An 18770-nucleotide genomic window follows, 5' to 3' on the forward strand; every position below is an offset into this window, starting at 1 on the left:
TTTTATATATTTCGCTTTCTTAAAATTGACAAATAAAAGTTACCTTTTATTCGTGAGATTTTCAACAGGTGCATCACACGTGGACATACTCTTTTCTTTCTATACATGTTCCTATACCTTATGTCCAGTGGTAGCACACCTCCGATAACTATTGACATCTTTCCAGTCATTGTACCAACTGGGGGTCTACCTTTTTGCCTCTCATAGATGAGGATCCTGTGCGAATAGCCCAAGCTTTGTTTGTTCCATTCAGTACTAACGCTATTCTTTTTTGTTCTCTGCCCTTATCCACCATGCCACTCTACCATGAGCAAAATAAAGCGTGTTTGGCCCATAGAACAAAGGACAGCCACTGCCTTGTAAAAAGCTTTGTTGTGACCAACAGCACTTTAAATTATTGTACCTAAAATATGACTTTGTCCTGTTTAAATTAATGTACTGTGTTTTAAAAAAAAAATTATCACTGTATACTGTATTTTAAATCCCCACACATGATTCTAATTGTATGGTATTGTATAAATAAGTTTTTGAAAGATGTATTGTACTGACTCCTGCCCAGTATACTGTATTGTAATAATTACAAACTGCAAACCATCTTTAATGAAATATACTGACAGTAATGATTTTTCTAAAATTTTTAATCAACTGTAAACAAAAATTAAAATTAATTAAATCAATCGCATCATCAGATCAAATATTTGGTTGACGACGCCCTGGAGCATCATCACTCTTCTTAATTCATCTGTGAAAATAAAGAAACAAACAATGTACAGTTTAGAACAGAAATACAGTACAGGTTGAATACTGTACAGTAAGCATTACTACAGTATACTGTACTTTACCTCTATCCATGGGTGGTGGATTTGGAGGAGGGACTTAGGCTGCCTGGTCCTCTTGTACCCTTGGCACTGTGGAAAAATGAGAAAATATGCTTTATAAATAAAGTTGTTATTACTGTATTATTATTACTTGTAATACTGTAAGTTATGGTTATTACTGTAAAGTAAGTGTGCGACGTGCAGCATATGGCCAGCGGCTCAAAAGGGAAGGAGGCTAGGTACCCTAGTCCTCTTTCCATTTCTGGGACTTCTTTGACCGCATTTGTGTCGATCAGGGCTTGCACACTTAACCTTAAGACCTCTTTCTCTGTTTCTAACAGAGGAACTTAAAAATCTTGCCAACCTTGGCTTCGACAGAAATTCTAACCAATAACCTTTGGATACTATCTCTAGCACCCACTTGTCTGTGATGCTTTGATCCCAGATATGAGCAAATTCCAGGAGTCTTCCTGCTACCGGGATCTGCTCCATGGGACCTCTGGCATCACTGCTTTTGAGTTGTGCCAGAACTTTCGCCTCTTTTCTTAATGTACTGGCGAAAAAAATGCACGCGTTGTACCTGTCACGGAACGGCCTACCCGGCCTGTATGATCTGGCTTGTCTATACGACTGCCTACTGGAATAGGAATTAAACCTACCCCTCCTATCCTGAGGCAATCTCACGGATTTGCCACCTGACATTCTCTGAATCATTTGGTCGAGCTTACTTCCTAATAGAAAGGCTCCTTCATATGGAAGTGTAGCAAGTTTATTTTTAGAATGTGAATCTGCTGACCATGATTTTAACCAAAGGGCCCTTCTGGCCACTATTCCTGATGTTGGATTTCTCGGCCAAATCTCTGACATGTCTAATGACGCCTCACAGACGTAGTCCACGGCCATCTGGATTTGTGCCAGACTTTTGCTCATCTGGTCACGAGAAGCCCTGTCTTGCAGATCATCTTGTAATGCTGCACACCAGATTCTTAATGCTCTAGACAGGGAAGCTATAGCTACACCAGACTTCATTGACACCGATGTCGATATGTGCAACCGTTTTAATGCACTCTCCATCCTTTTTTCCATGGGGTCCTTTAAGGACGCACCGTCTTCTGATGATATGGTTGTACGAGTGGTAACTTCAGAAACGGATGCGTCTATTTTAGGTATGTTACTCCATTTCAAAAATTCCTCATCCTCTATAGGGAACATTTTATCGACTCTCTTAAAGGACCCCACTCTTGTCTACATTATTCCATTCTTTTGTTAATATGTCTTTAACAACTTTATGGACAGGGAAGCACCTGCCCTTCCTTGATCTGTCCTCGAATAATGTATCCAACTCTGTTTTCACTGGTTGCTTATAATTCAGCGTTCTATAGAGGTTTTTTAACATCACTTCCACCAAACCTAAATCAAACAGACGTTCGTCTTCAACAACTTCCCCTGACTCAGCAGTGGAACCACCATCATCAGAACCAGCAACAACTGATCCACCAAACTGGTTTGAGATCTATACCTCTTGTTGCTAGCGTATTCCTTCTTTGATACAACATTTTTCTCCATCTATTCTCTAAGCTCAGAGATTTGTTTAGACACAGAAGAAGCTTCTTTCTTCTGAAGACAATTTTTACACAACACATTCTCCCCAGTAAATGACTTGTCACATTCCGGGCAAATTCAATCCAATTTCTTCTTAGCTGCCTTCTTTTTAGCAACTACAGGCACACTAAAACGAGAAAAAAGATAGACTAACTAACTTTTCTAACCTCTGCAATAAATAAATAACCAGTCCTCATAGAGGACTTACCTGGGCAGCAGTATATTAATCTTGGGAGAGGCATCCTCCATAATGTTCAGCGTTTTGGAATCCACCTCCAGCTGAGAAATGCAGCAGCGCCTGTTACACCGACCAGGCGCTATATATACACCGGTACTTCCGGTATCTGGAACGCACGCGGCCTGCTGTGGAACGCAGAACGCGTGCCGGAAGTGCGCGTCACTTCCCTCCGGCGTCTGCTGCACAGAACAGCTACAAACAGCCGCCGGGCACAGTGACCACGCCGGACATGCTGCCGCTGCCTCTCCCACTGCTCTGGACTTCACCACACACGCCCAGGCACACCGCTCCTCGGGCTCCATCTCTGGTGAGTCTATAACAGAATACTTGGGCACGAGTTCCACCCATTCTGCCCTGCCGTTCTTTTGGGTTATAGGCACCGCCAACCCCATACCACAAGCAGTAGCACTGATCCATGCCGCCGGCCCGGATCCAAACTAGGGTAAGGCACCGCCATCCCCTCGCTGCCAGGTCACCTATACCTATCTATACTAACCTAACTACCTGTTTACAGACAGAGGAGACAGGAAAAAGACTATGGTCAGAGGGGAGGTGCTCAGTTATATAGGATAAGGAAGAGGAGTCGTCGGATCCTAGGGAGAAAAAACTACCTGTCGAATTGGGAGATAGAGGGGGATGAACCCAATTTAATGGCTGCCATGAAGTATGAAGGAGAAAAGAGACTTTTCCATGAATACTGTCTTCAAATGGTCCACACAAACATGGAGAGACACAAAGAGGACTGGCCAATATAGGTACAGCTCATCAGAATTGTATTCATCTGACTCAAAGCCAATATCCTCCATACCAAGGACCCTATAATCAAGAACATCAGTCAAGAGATCCCCAAACATCGCACGTTCATTTTTTAGAGAAACGGCGGGGGAAAAGAGACTATATAGGAAGAGGTAGATATCAAAATCAAAGAAGAAGATGAGGAGAAGCAAAGAGAAGAGCTAGAAGACACTCATCATGGGAGGAATCACCTCCAATATGGCAGTCCCAACGACAACAAAAAGTGATAGATTACAGATTGTGAATCTGTCAGACATAATACTCACAGAGAATCAGGAATCAGTGTTACAGAAAGGACTTTCTCACCTCAGAACCATTTTGATAGGTTCGAATGGGGTAAAGATTTGTAGGAAACTCCTCTTAATGAAATTTCACACACAAAAAGAGAATAACTTTCCAACCCCAGAAGCACCAATCTCAGATGAGAATAAGATTCTAACAGAAGAAGATACAGAGGCACTAGGAATTCTAGAGGAACTGGGGGACCCCAGGGAGAACTCCCAAATTGACAACACCCTAGTCAGACCACAATGCAAAAAAAGATCTACATTTTTCCCGCAGGAACAGATATGCCCAGCAGTAGGGGTCTTCAAGAATTTAATTTCTGAAGAACTAGACAAACTGTACATGAAGAAACATGACCAACCGATGTTGGATGATAATCTTACCTGTCTGAGAGAAAAGCTTTGAAGGAAATAAAGAGTTGGAGGGAAGTAGTGATCAAACCCTCAGATAAGGGGGGAAACAGTCATATGGCCACAAAACTTGTATGAAAAATAAGCCATGAGACAATTAAATGATCAGGAATGCTATAAACTCCTTTTCTCCAACCCTACCAAAGATTTCATGGAAATTTATAACAGAATAATTTAGACAGCTTTTCAAAATAACACCATCACCAAACAAGAATTCTTATTCCTAGAAGTCCCAGATCCCAAAGTGCCCACATTTTATCTACTACCTAAAGTCCACAAAAACTCGAACCAACCGCCTGAGAGGCCAATTGTCTCAGGCATAGGAGGACTATCTGAACAAGCCAGTAAATTTGTGGATCAACATCTGAGAAGACACGTAACCAGCCTACCATCATACCTACAGGATACCCCAGATGTTCTGAGAAAGATACATGGAATCAAAATTGAGAAAGATCACCTTCTAGTCTCCCTAGACGTGGAATCTTTGTACACCAGTATTAATTACTCCAAGGGGATGGGAGAATTTGTGTTTGAAGAATCCAATGAGGATCTCAGCCATGACATTGCATTGTGGTTGAGGTATATACAGTAGATGACATCCTGCTGATTTGGATTGGCACAGAAGAACAACTGAAAGAGTTCATCGCAAGACTTAACACTAACGATTTGAATCTGAGACTCACCTCTGAAAATCAGCAAGACATCAGTCAACTTCTTGGACCTAAAAAGTTCCAAGGAACAAGATTGTACCCTTTTCACAGATCTATACAGAAAAAGCACAGCCACCAATAGCGTTCTGCATAGCTCAAGCTCCCATTTTCCTCCTACTGTACAGGACATCCTCAAAGGCAAATTCCTCTGATTGAGGAGAAATTGCTCATCAACACCAGTGTTCAAACAAAACTGCAAAGATCTAACAGAACACCTTAGAAATAGAGGATATAGTCATAGAAGCATTAAGAAAAGCGATGGTACTTCCTAGCATGGCGCCCACGATATTCAGTCGTATGGCATTGTATTCAATTAAAAATTGTATACCATTGCAATGAGATGCGATTTTAAATCTTATATATTTGGCTACATCTGTCACTCAAAGTGTGTCTGGAGCTATAACGCTGGGTGGAGCCTCTGACTCACATGACAGAGAACCAGCCCAGTGAGCCCACAGACAGTGCCAGACACCCTCTGCCTCTCCATGTTACACAGCAAAGACACAGCTACTCACCAGACACACCAGGTGAGCGCCCCACATACCTCCCAACATGACCCTCTCCAGGAGGAACAGAATGCTCTGTTTGTGGACTTCCATCTTAATTTATGATTGTCATCACCTGTCATTTTAAACAGGGTAATTGATAAGAAAGGTGATGGTAATCCATAAATTAAGAAGAAAGTCCAGAAACAGAGCAATGTGTCCCTCCTGGAGAGGGTCATGTTGGGAGGTATGCACCTCCCTCCCCCCCTTCATTCACTGCATCCCCACGATTAAATGGCACATGCAAAACACTGACATGGCTATAGTCGACAATGAAAAAGGTTGACAAGATTTATTTTTCACTTTTTCAATGTTTTCATATTCATTCTCATGTGTCGACATGGACACCAATGAAGTGCCACACTCATGTCAACATTTACATGTGTTGACCTTTCTGTGTTGATTTTTTCTTGTGGCTATTCGCGGCACCCCCCGCGACCACCCTCCTGCGATTTGGAGCACACCCACCGCAATTCGCGGCACCCCCGGTGACTCCTGGGATTCGCGGCCCCACCCCGTGACACACCCCCCTCCTGCGATTCATGGCACCCCACAACCCCCCCTCCCACGATTCGCGCCAACCCCCAGGGCCCCCCCTCCCGCGGTTCATGGTTCCCCCCACGACCCCCCCCCTACCGTGATTCCCCACCCCTGACCCCCCTCCTGTCATTGCGGCAACCCCCCGTGACCCAACGCCCCCCTCCCACGATTCGCGGCACCCACACACACACACCCCTACCACAATTCACGGCATCCACCCACGACCCCTCCTCCTGTGATTGGCGGACACCCCTCACCTCCTCCCTCCCCCCACCTGATTCACGGCAACCCCAGGATTAAATGGCACATGCAAAACACTGGCACGGCTATGGTCGACAATGAAAAAGGTTGACATGAGTTTTTGAAGATTTATTTTTCTTTTTTTGAATGTTTTCATGTGTCGACATGGACACCGATGAAGTGCCACACTTATGTCAACATTTACATGTGTTGAACTTTCTGTGTTGATTTTTTCTTGTAGCAATTTTTTTCCAGTGACAACTATGAACTATGTGCACGTCAACCTACACATCAACCAATTCTTTGTATAATATATAACACCTGTTCTGTTGTACTGTAGGTGTTTTAAGTCAGACCTTTTACTGCTACTATTACTGTTTATGTAAATGCATTCTGAATGACAGCAACATCCTACCATCCTTCTACAAGAATATATAACCAACTAGGTGATTCATCGCGCCCCGTGCCCCCCCCCTCCTGCAATTCACGGACCCCCGCCTTCTCCCGCGATTCGCCGACACCTGCGCCCCCTCCCTCCCTTGATTCACGGCACCCCCCGCAATTCACGGCACCCCTAAGCCCCTCTTTAGTCCCCCGTATACTCACACCCCTATCACTACCCAGCTTCCTGCTCTCCGGAACCGTAACTTCCACCACTGGGGAGTCGCTGACGCTGTTTAGCCCACATGCCCCTATCATGCCTCATAGCCGAGCCTCCTGCTCTCATGCACCCGAACTCCCACCCAGTAGGAGGAGACACTGACTAAGAGCCACCATCCTGTACTGCCACGCTGGACGCTCACCCACTGGCAGAAGCTGCACAGTATCTCCCACCCTTCTCTTTAGTCCCCCTTATGCTCACACACCCCTATCACTACCCAGCCTCCTGTTTTCCTGTGTCGTGACCTCCGCCAGTGGAGAGCTGCTGACTCAAAAACACCCTACTATACTATTGCACACACAAACAAATGTCACTGTACCCTCCACACTATCAATGTACATCTTTCTCTGTAACCGCTTTTTAATTAAACAAAACAATACACACCCCCTTCCACATCATATGCACTCTATTTAACACATTTCACCTATATCTCAAGTTGCAATACAGGCCATCTTTCATACAATTCTAACCATCTTTCTCATATACAAATATTCACAAATTAAGGGGGCGCAGCCCCTTACGACGGTGTGAAGAGCGCCCGTAGGGTGCGATGAATCACCTAGTGAGTCTATAAAACTACATACCAGGTGTGTGGAGCTGGAGCAGTAACCAGCTGCTGGAAGGCTGATATCTCTGGTTCTGGGCACAGTATAGATAAGCTACTAGTGTCCATCAAAGGGGGAGAGTCCCGGCTTTTGGAATACACCCTCAGAAAAGCTCTAGACAGAACCTGAAATATCTGACTGGGAAAAGCAATTAACAGGCTTGGATGGGGACCACTGTTTTGAAGTCAGATATCTCTGGTTCCCCATGGCCGTTTTTAAAATTCTTGTACCCATGGAAAAAGGGGTACCTCAGTTTTCACCTTTAGACTCCTGGGGAGGTTTCTGGGTACTCAGAAACCCCTCCTGCGTGTGCTACTGCTTAATGTATCTATCTGCAAGACACTCTTCTGTGTATTCCAGTTAGTACTTGGGAACAGTGGAGTAACTACATATCCAGAGCCCCCCCCCCCCCCGCCAGGAATTTTGGGCGCCCCACCGCATAACTTAAACACTCCCCCCCCAGAAATATTAACACCTTCCTTACCCCTTTGCCACTGGCACCGCAGCCTCTAACCCGGAAAGGCAGATCTGTCGGGTCCCCTGCTCCGGCTGCAGTGCTAATATAATAAGTGACACTCAAAAAATGGCTGCCTCCATAATGCAGACAGTTTTTAAGGATGCTAGAGGAGGCGGCGGCCTCCTCTAGCAACCTTAAAAATGGTCTGCTGTATGGGGGCAGCCATTTTCTGAGTGTCCCCGACAGATCTGCCTTTCCAGGTTAGAGGCAGCGGCGGCAACGGGGTAAGGACCAGACAGAAGGTAACTATAGTCCTGCAGACCCCCCTGGCGCCCACACCTTCTTAGCGATTCCCCGCCACCGCGGGGGCTGCGGGACTATAGTTACGCCACTGCTTGGGAACAATAAGTGCCCTTCCCTCAGAATTTCTTACATGGGAACTGTAAGAATTCCCCAGAATATAATAACTGACTCCATTCTCATTGTCCGTAATAGTGAAGGGCAAATGCATAACTTCATTATCCGATCTATCCACATGCGTTTCCATAAAAGTTTGATTAACCCCTTCACGACATTTGACGTATATATACGTCATGGCCGGGAAGTACTTCCCGACCGTTGACGTATATATACGTCATGGCTTAAAACTGTCACTGCGTCTAGAGACGCAGTGACAGAGGGACGATGTCTGCTGTCCCTGACAGCAGACATGTCCGTGCATGCCCAGGGGGGGCAGCGATGCCGCCCCCCCGTCGGCGATCGCTGTGATTGGCTGTTCATTGTGAACAGCCATTCACAGCGTTTTCTGTGTCACCGGCGAATAACGTTCGCCGGTGACACGGGATCGGAGGTGATTGGTGCTGTAAAGTACAGCACCAATCACCGCGGGGTGTAAGGGTGACACTGGTGTCACCCCACCTCACCCCTCCCGCCCCCAAAGGCCGTGATTGGTCCGTCGGACCAATCACAGCCATGGAGGGGGGTTTAAACTAACGGTGACTGCACTGCAGACGCCATTCCGGTCTGGAATAGCGTGCAGTGCGGTCACCGTGCCCAGCTGCCGCCTATACTGACCAGAACCCATCCAAAATACTTACCTGATCATTGATATTGCTTATGCTTGTGACATCTTGTGACATCTTGTGCTGCTGCGATTTATTAGATAGAGAGAGAGTTAGAGAGAGAGAGAGATAGAGAGAGATAGAGAGGCCTAGTGCTATATTTTGTGCTGCTGCAGTGTGATAGAGCTATAGATAGAGAGATAGAGAGAGATAGAGAGAGAGAGATAGAGAGAGATAGAGAGAGATTGTGCTATATATTTTTTATATAACTGAAAGAGATAGAGAGAGATAGAGAGAGATAGAGAGGCCTAGTGCTATATTTTGTGCTGCTGCAGTGTGATAGAGCTAGAGATAGAGAGATAGTGACAGATTGTGCTATATATTTTTTATATAACTGACTGCTGCCCCCCCTTTTGTGCTGATCAGTATAAATTAACTGATCAGCAACTTTTTGGGGGCGCAGGTTTTTTTTTATATATAGATATACCTGTCACTGCTGCAGTGTCATAGAGTGATAGATAGTGAGAGATAGAGAGATATAGTGACAGAGAGTGATAGAGAGTGCTAAATTTTATGTCTGCTGCCCCCGCCTTTTGTGCTGATCACTATATCTGAGGTGATCAGCAACTTTTTGGGGGTACAGAGGTTTTTTTTTTTATATATACCTGTCAGTACCACCAAAGGTTGTGCACCTGCTGCCCCTCACTGGTAATCAGTGTCGCATCACTGATCACCTTTTTTTATTTTTTGTGAGTGCTGTGGGGTCTTTTTTACATTTTTTTTTACACACACTGTGATTTTGTGTGTGTCCTGTGGCCACTGTGCGCTGATCAGTGACGTACATCACTGATCAGCTTTTTCGGCACAGGGTTGATCTATTTTTTTTTTTTTTGGATCAAATTCCTGTTGCCTTTGAGCGCTGTTCAGTGACGGACGTTACTGACCAACATCTGTGCTCAATTTTTGGCGCAGGACCTTTTTTTTTTTTAACCCCTTCCATTTTTATTTTTTTTTAACCCCTTCCATTTTTTTTTTTTTTTTGAACCCTTCAATTTTTTTTGGGGGGTATTTTTTTTTTTCTGCACTACATACACACTACACACTACATACCCCCCGGGTTGAAATAAAGTTTGTACCCCCCCCTACACTATACACGTGTTGAAACATTTCACTACCAGTAACACAAAAATATAAATGGCATCCCAAATGTCGTCCCAGTCATCCAGGAGAATGTATTCGGTGGAGGAGGCATATGCCATGCTTGCCTCTGACTCTGACACAGCCAGTGAGGCAAGCGGGGAATTTGAAGGATTTGTCTTAAGCTCCTCTTCCTCCTCTGATGAGGGACCCCCTCAAAGATGCCCCCGTAGAGCAGCTGAGACCCCCCCCCCAATAATTGATCTCGTATGGACCCCACCACCAGACAATTTTGAGCCCCAGGTTCCTGAGTTTTTGGCCATCCCAGGAATCCAATTTGATTCAACAGGTCTCAGAGAAATTGACTTTTTCAAATTATTTTTCTCTGATGATTTTATAAATTTAATGGTGGACCAAACTAATTTATATGCCCAGCAGTTTATTGCTCAAAACCCCACGTCATCATTTGCTAGGTGGACCCCTGTAGATGCAGTAGAGATGATGACGTTTTGGGGTCTGGTGTTACATATGGGCATAGTAAAAAAGCCACAAATTAGGCAATATTGGAGTACAGATGTTCTGTACAGCACCCCATTTCACCGTATGGCCATGCCCCGGGCTCGTTTTGAGGCAATCCATAAATTTATACATTACACCGATAATGCACAGTGCCCACCCAGAGATGATCCCACCTTTGACAGGCTATTCAAAGTCAGGCCGGTCATTGATCATTTCAGTGCCAAATTTGCAGAGCTATACATCCCTGATAAATGTATTAGTATCGACGAGTCCCTTATACATTTTAAAGGAAGGGTTAAATTCCGCCAGTACCTTCCCAGTAAGAGGGCAAGGTATGGCATAAAAATGTATAAGCTGTGTGAAAGCACCACAGGGTACACCCACAAGTTTAGGGTATATGAAGGGAAGGATTCAAGAATTGAACCACCAGAATGCCCCCCCTCCCTCGTAGGTGTTAGTGGAAAAATTGTCTGGGATTTAATGCACCCCTTCCTGGATAAGGGTTATCACCTCTATGTGGATAACTTTTACACCAGCATCCCCCTGTTTAAGGCCCTTGGTTCAAGAGGTACAGCAGCTTGCGGTACTGTGCGCAAGAACCAAAGAGGCCTCCCCAAAACGCACATTGCCCAAGTACTAAGAAGGGGTGAAAGCAGGGGAATATGCACCGAAAATATGTTGTTGGTCAAATATAAGGACAAGAGGGATGTCCTTATACTGACAACAATTCATGGAGACAGTACCACCTCCATCCCTGTACGAGGTACCAGTACCCACACCTCAAAACCAAATTGTATCCTAGATTACAATAAGTACATGGGCGGAGTGGATCTTTCAGATCAGGTACTGAAGCCGTACAGTGCCCTGCGGAAAACAAATATCTGGTACAAGAAGCTGGCCGTGTATATCATCCAGATGGCACTGTATAACGCTTACGTGCTATTCCGTTCTACCGGCCAGAGGGGGACATTTATGCACTTTCAAGAGGAAGTCATAAAGGGCCTAGTATTTGGGAACCAGCAGGCAGAGGGCCCCAGTACTTCTAGTACTGGCCCCCGTATTGTACCAGGGCAGCATTTTCCCAACGAAATCCCCTCCACTGCAAGAAAGGGCAGGACACAAAAAAGGTGCAAAGTTTGCTATAAAAAGGGAATAAGAAAGGAAACTATTTTCCACTGTGAAACTTGCCCCGACAAACCCGGCCTATGTATGAAGGAGTGTTTCAAAATATACCACACATCTATGGATTATTAGGTTCATCATTTCACCGTGCTTCGGGGGTCTTGCTAATGCCATATAGCACCCACCATTCATTCCACCAGAATCTGAGCTGCAAAATCCAAAAATCACTCCTTCCCTTCTGAGTCCTGCCATGCACCCAACTGGTATTTTTTGGTCACATGTGAGGCATTGCCATACTCGGGAGAAATTGGGGCACAGACTTTGGGGTGCTTTTTCTCCTTCATACCTTGTGAAAATGAAAAATTTTGAGCCAGAACTGCATTTTTGTGTAAAAAAATGTAATTTTTCATTTTCACTGCCCACTTGTATCAAAATTGGTGAAACCCCTGGGGGTTTGAAATGTACACTATACCCCTAGATGAATTCCCTGAGGGGTGTACTTTGCTAAATGGGGTGACTTGTGGGGGGGTTCCACTGTATTGGTGCAACATAGCACCCACCATTCATTCCACCAAAATCTGTGCTGCAAAATCCAAAAAACACTCCTTCCCTTCTGTGTCCTGCCATGCACCCAACTGGTATTTTTTGGTCACATGTGAGGCATTGCCGTACTCGGGAGAAATTGGGGCACAGACTTTGGGGTGCTTTTTCTCCTTCATACCTTGTGAAAATGAAAAATTTTGAGCCAGAACTGCATGTTTGTGTAAAAAAATGTAATTTTCATTTTCACTGCCCACTTGTATCAAAATTGGTGAAACCCCTGGGGGTTTGAAATGTACACTATACCCCTAGATGAATTCCCTGAGGGGTGTACTTTGCAAAATGGGGTGACTTGTGGGGGGGGTTCCACTGTATTGGTGCTTGGGGGGTCTTGCTAATGCGACATAGCACCCACCAAAATTCCACCAGAATCTGAGCTGCAAAATCCAAAAATCACTCCTTCCCTTCTGAGTCCTGCCATGCGCCCAACTGGTATTTTTTGGTCACATGTGAGGCATTGCCATACTCGGGAGAAATTGGGGCACAGACTTTGGGGTGCTTTGTCTCCTTCATTCCTTGTGAAAATGAAAAATCTTGAGCCAGAAGTGCATGTTTGTGTAAAAAAATGTAATTTTCCATTTTCACATCCCAGTTGTACCAAAATTGGTGAAACCCCTGGGGGTTTGAAATGTACACTATACCCCTAGATGAATTCCCTGAGGGGTGTAGATTGCAAAATGGGGTGACTTGTGGGGGAGGTTCCTAACTTTTAGCACTTATGGTGCCTAGAAACCTACATGGTGCCTAAAAAAAAAACTCATAAAAAGGAGGCTCCAAAATCAAGTAGGTGCTCCTTCTATTATGAAGCCTGTGGTTTGGTCAACGTGCACACTAGGGCCACATATAGGATATTTTTGAAAACAAAAGAATTGGGGGAATCAATTTTTAGTCACATTTCTCTAGTAAAATCTACTGTATTCGTTAGAAAAATGTATTAAAATTGAAACTCTGCAAAAAAAAAGAAATTTTGAAATTTAACCTACACTTTGTTTTAATTCCTGTGAAACACCTAAAGGGTTAACAAACTTCCAAAATGCTGTTTTGAATACTGTGAGGGGTGCAGTTTTTGAAATGGCATCATTTATGGGGGTGTCTCACATACAAGTCCCTCAAAGTCACATCAGAACTGAACTGATCCCTAAAAAAATCAGTGTTTGAAATTTTCTTGAAAATTTGAGAATTTGCTATTCATATTGTAAGCCTCCTAGTGTCCAAAAAAATTAAAAGGAAGTTGAAATAATGATGGAAACATAAAGTAGACATATGGTCTATGTTAGTTATTAACTATTTTGAGTGGTATGATTATTTGTCTCACAAGCAGAAAATTTAACATTTTGCAAATTGCTAAATTTTCCATTTTTTCACGATATTTTGGTATTTTTCACAAAAAAACACAGACTGTATCGACCCAAATTTACCACTAACTTGAAGTACAATGTGTCACGAGAAAACAATCTCAAAATCACTGGGATAAGTAAAAGCAAAAAAAAGTTATCCCCACTTAAGTGAGACATGTCAGATTTGAAAAAAAGGGCTCTGTCATGAAGGCACAAACTGGCTCTGTCATGAAGGGGTTAAACAGATTTTTTAACACATCTCTGGACTTTTACTAATTGATTTTTAATTTTAACTTTCAAAAGTTTTTTAAACATTTTGAAGAACATTTTTCTTTTCAAGACAAGACATCATGCACTGGGGTTTAGGCAAAAACTGGAAAAACCCTACTCACAGAAATCTTTCTCCTAAAGAGACAACGGTGATGTTTTTCAGGTAAATCACAGAAACCTTGCTCAACTAACAACCAACCGTGACATACTTACTCTCTTTCTGACAAAATCCTTCTTATGCTGTGTACACACGGGGGCAATAATCGCTGGGAATATGGTTGCAGGCGACCATATTGCCAGTGATTGGGAGTGTGCCCCGGCGATAAACAGCCAGGTGCGCGCTCCCGGTTTCAGCCCCATTGTACTCGCTACCTCTGCGGCTCCCCCAGGAGAGGTTCCTTTTCATCAGCGATCATCTCTGGTCGCTGATGAAAAGGAGACACTGAGCAATATATCCCCCCCCCCGTGTGTATGCACCTTTAGATGGACAAAACCATGTGCACTGCAGGTGAGGCAGGTGTTACTTGTGCAGAGAGAATTAGATTTGGGTGGGGTTTTACATCAGTGAGATCTATATTGCAGTGTAAAAATAAAGCAGCCAGTATTTACCCTGCACAGAAACAACATGACTCACCCAAATCTAATTCTCTCTGCAAAAGTAACACCTGCCTTACCTGCCGTGCACATGGTTTTGTCCATCTAAGATGGATTTTGTCAGAGTGAACTAGAATAAGGCCCTCAGTTCCTGCTGAAAAATAGCACTGTGTCTAAAGGTACCCATACACGTTACAATTATTGTATACAACATCGCATCTCGGTTTTGCGATGAGATCTAGTACAAAAAGTATGTGCAGCACATACTTTTTGTACTAGATCTCATTGCGAAACTGAGATGCGATGAGATACGATATTGTATACAATAATTGTAATGTGTATGGGCACCTTAACACATTAGCATTTTTTTTGGACAGGACTCTTTCCTAACCTCTCTCCTACTGTACTGCATAAACCACATTAACATTTAAAATGGTTTACTGGCCAAAATTAACCCTTGAAACCCTGCTTGCAGTGCCATTTTGTTCCTGGAGGGAATATATGTTCTTTTAGGTTTCAAGGAATTAATATAAGGACAGCAAAGAGACACTTCAAGGACATTGGCTCAGCAAAATACTAATGTCCTCTGTGCCCTAAAAGGTCACAGTTGTCCATTCTCTAAATATACAGTATGCATAGGCAAGTGTCTATTCAGGGCTTATAGGAGTACAGCAAACCATTGAAGAAAGGAAAGAAAGCTTCAGATCACTGTAGTATAACATTTAACTGTTGCAATGGTTTACACAGTTTAAAATGAACACATGGCAGTAGTATAGGCTGGGTACTATACTGAACATGTAATATACCCTTCCGACACACACCCAAAAAAAAAATCCCGGTCATTGCAAGGGAACCTGATATTTTGTTGTCAGCGGAAACCAGCTTAACCCAAGTATCCAACCTTGCTAGCTAGAGGTGGTGTTTTCTCAGGAAAAACATGGGTAAGGCTCAATGTAAACTGGTGCCAGGTTGCATCGACCAGAGTTACCAGCATAGAAATTGCATTGCTCCAGTGTACAGTGACACCACTGACCCAGTAAGAAGCCACGGCAGGCCACCTGTTTATAAGCAGTCTTGGTCAGGTTGCATCACTGAACAAAATTCTGTTAGAATTATCTGAAAGCGGTATGTATGTTAGAATACGTATTTAATTACAAAGTTTACAGTATGTCCTTTGCAGGTTTGGATTTGAAAGTTAGGCTTTAGGATCCAATTGGACCGATCATAGCATACTCTGTGCAACACAATGTTTTAGGATGGGGCAAATTAGCAATAAATTGCACCAATTCTGTGATGACCCCCACAGAAGAACAGAGCAATTGTTAGGTTTGGCTCATTTGAGTTATCAAATTTTGGCCCAAAAACAAAAACCACCACAAAGATGTGTTCATTACCTGTAGAGTGCTCAATGTCTCATCACATGGTAATTTGATCAAGCACATAAATGAGGTTTTATGGTTCCCGCCAATTGAATGCTGAATTATCCTGACCAGCGTGCCTGCTTTGAAATTAATTGAGCCACTGGGGAAGAAAAAAGACAAAACAAATGAAAGGTGACAGGATTTGTAACAAGAGCTGAGTTCCCCATTTCTTTTCTGTGCACATCTCATTCTAAATACATACAACAAAACAGCTGCAAAAGATCAACATAAATGAAAGCTGATAAAATTCTGATAACCAGGGAAGGGTGGATATATTTTACACACAAGTTTCTGCTATGCTGTATAAATAAGGAATGATATGAAAGAAAGTAGAGATATTGTAATGTAAACTGGTGCCAGGTTGCATCGACCAGAGTTACCAGCATAGAAAGTGCATTGCTCCAGTGTACAGTGACACCGCTGCCCAGTAAGAAGCCAGGGACAGCCACCTGTTTATAAGCGGTCTTGCCCAGAGAGAGAGGGTGCAAATGCACTATGCGATAATTACATTATAATATATAATAAGAGGTTGTTGGTATATCATTGGCCTGCCCACCAATCGTCCAGGTCACCTCTTGTCGAGCAGGTCCCTAACACTATGGGGTCACCACCTGGGAAGTAGGGAACCCCGAAACATGATCCAGCTAAGGACCCCCCCAGGGCATCACAATAAAGAATAGTGATAGTAAAGTGGTAACATTATAAGTATGGAGGTCCCTGCTATATGTTTGGAGGTAGAGAGTATGTGAAATAGAGTGCATACATAAATAATAAACAAACATGATATAAAAAGTGACTGTGTATTTAAGTTGTGATGCCCTGAGACAGTCCAGTCATAGCAGCCCGGGTCCCCACGCCCAGATGCCAACCCCAAATTTTCTGACACTATGTACAAATAAATAGCACTTACTTGGAATTATGCCTCTGTCTCAGTGCAGTCCATGCTGTTTCCCTGCTTAAATACATAGAGGGTGGTGGGGGGAGGGTGCTAATCTAGATGAGGCATTCTCAAACCTCAGGTGTGTATTGCTACAAAGTTACATATTAGGGAACAGTCAGGGCCGCCGAGAGGCAGGGGGGGCGGGTACATTTTACCTGGGCCCGGGCCTACCAGGGGGGCCCGGGTCCCGACACACAAAAAAAAATAAAAAAAATAATAATTTTAAAGGGGGCGTGGCCACGGGTCCGCGATTAGGCCACGCCCCCGAATGTGCCTAAGCCCGAGGCGGGCTAGGCGGGGGGCAGGGTGCCATCTGCCCCCCAGGCCAGTATAATTTATGTGTTACAGGGCCGCCCACCTGACTACCAGAGGCAGGTACATGTCATGATGCTCCGTCCTGCCTCCTGCTGCTCCCCATGCCACGGCCGATTCTCACCTATGTAGTAGTAGCAGAACGGGGCTAACAGAAAATGGCTGCCCCCGTAGCTGGCTACAAAAAGATGGCTGCCTTTGACCAATGGAGAGCCAGGTTTCCTCTCCCAGCAATTCCAGAGGCAAAAGAGTGAAAAGGGGCGGAGCTTATCGGGGTTTGCTGCACTGCGTAGTGCTAACTGCACTTGAAAGAGGAGCAGCATTAAAAGAAAACTTATGGAGCCCCCAGAGTCCAGACTGCAGGAGAGAGAGGGCAGAGGTGAGGACAGACTACTACTCCACTCCTTTAGCAATCAATGGCAGGGGCTCGGTTTACATAATAAAGTCTATATATATATATATTTTTTTTTGTGTGTGTTTGTATACAAGTTATATGTGTTGGTATCTTTGTTTTTCCCATTACATATGTTTTCCAATTAAGAAAAATTAGTTGCATGATTTTTTTTTTTTTGCAGACATAGGGCCAGAAGCACTAAGCTTTCAAAGTGATAAAATAGAGAGTGATAAACAGCCAGCCAATCAGCCCTGGTCTGCCATGTCACAGACTGTGTTGGAAAATGTCAGACGGGAGCCGAATGGTTGGTTGCTTATCACTCTCCATTTTATCACTTTTAAAGCTTAGTGCAACTCGCCCCTAAATCCTGTGGGTAAGGGATTTTTTTATTTTTTTTTATAAGCAGCCTGCCTGCCAATGGTGTGTGCGGGTGCAGGGTGGTGGTGGTGTAGTTTGTAGTTAGGGGTAGTGTTTCTGCAACTGCAGGGTTAGGGGTGGTGTAATTTCTGCGGGAGTGGGTGCAGGGTAGGGGTAGTGTAGTGTGATCAGGTACAGGATTAGGGGTAGTGTGTGCGGGGAGCAGGTGCAGGGTTATGGGTGGTGTAGTGTGAGTAGGTGCATGATTAGGGGTAGCGTAGTGTGTGAACAGAGCAGGAACATGGTTAGGGGTGGTGTTGTGTGTGCAGGGAGCAGGTGCATGATTAGGTGTAGTGTGTAAATGGAGCAGGTGCAAGGAGCGGGGGGGTGGGTAGTGCATGCAGGGAACAGATGCAGGGTTAGGGGTGGTATAGAAGAGCAAGTGATGGATTAGGGGTAGTGTATGTGGGAAGCAGGGTTAGGGCTAGTGTTGTGTGTGTGTGTGTGTGGAAAGTACGTGCAGGTCAGGGGTAGTTTAGGTAGTGTGTGTGTGAGGGATGTGGGGTTAGTGGTAGTATAGTGGGGTTAGTGGTAGTATGTAGGGAGCGGGTGAATTGTTAGGGGTAGTACCTGTCCTGTGCCCGGGACATGGAAGCTGTGTGCAATGCATGGGAAGAGACTAATTAAGCTAATCGGAAACTTTTAATTGCATAATTGCGTGGCCAGAGATGTCAGAGCAAGTGCTGACAATTTTTTTTTTTTAAATATGGATTTTAATTTTAACTGAGCTTAAAAAAAAC

General features: G+C 44.2%; 1 long non-coding RNA gene across 4 annotated transcripts in view; it reads right to left on the minus strand.

Annotated features, from left to right (window-relative positions):
* Nucleotides 1-620: 620 nt before the first annotated feature.
* The window catches only part of LOC146025748 (uncharacterized), a 41251-nt gene continuing 23101 nt past the window's right edge, over nt 621-18770 (minus strand). For 3 of the 4 annotated variants that reach the window (XR_014454275.1, XR_014454277.1, XR_014454276.1), the window contains 3 exons: nt 15941-16067; nt 843-908; nt 621-742 (listed from right to left, as the gene is read on the minus strand). This is a non-coding gene — a long non-coding RNA (uncharacterized LOC146025748). Of the gene's footprint in view, nt 743-842; nt 909-15940; nt 16068-16877; nt 17916-18770 lie in introns of those variants that run through there. The other variant, XR_014454278.1, reaches the window with a different exon arrangement.

This window comes from Crinia signifera, chromosome 8 (genome assembly GCF_055691185.1).
Source record: "Crinia signifera chromosome 8, ASM5569118v1, whole genome shotgun sequence".
Classification (NCBI taxonomy): domain Eukaryota; kingdom Metazoa; phylum Chordata; class Amphibia; order Anura; family Myobatrachidae; genus Crinia; species Crinia signifera.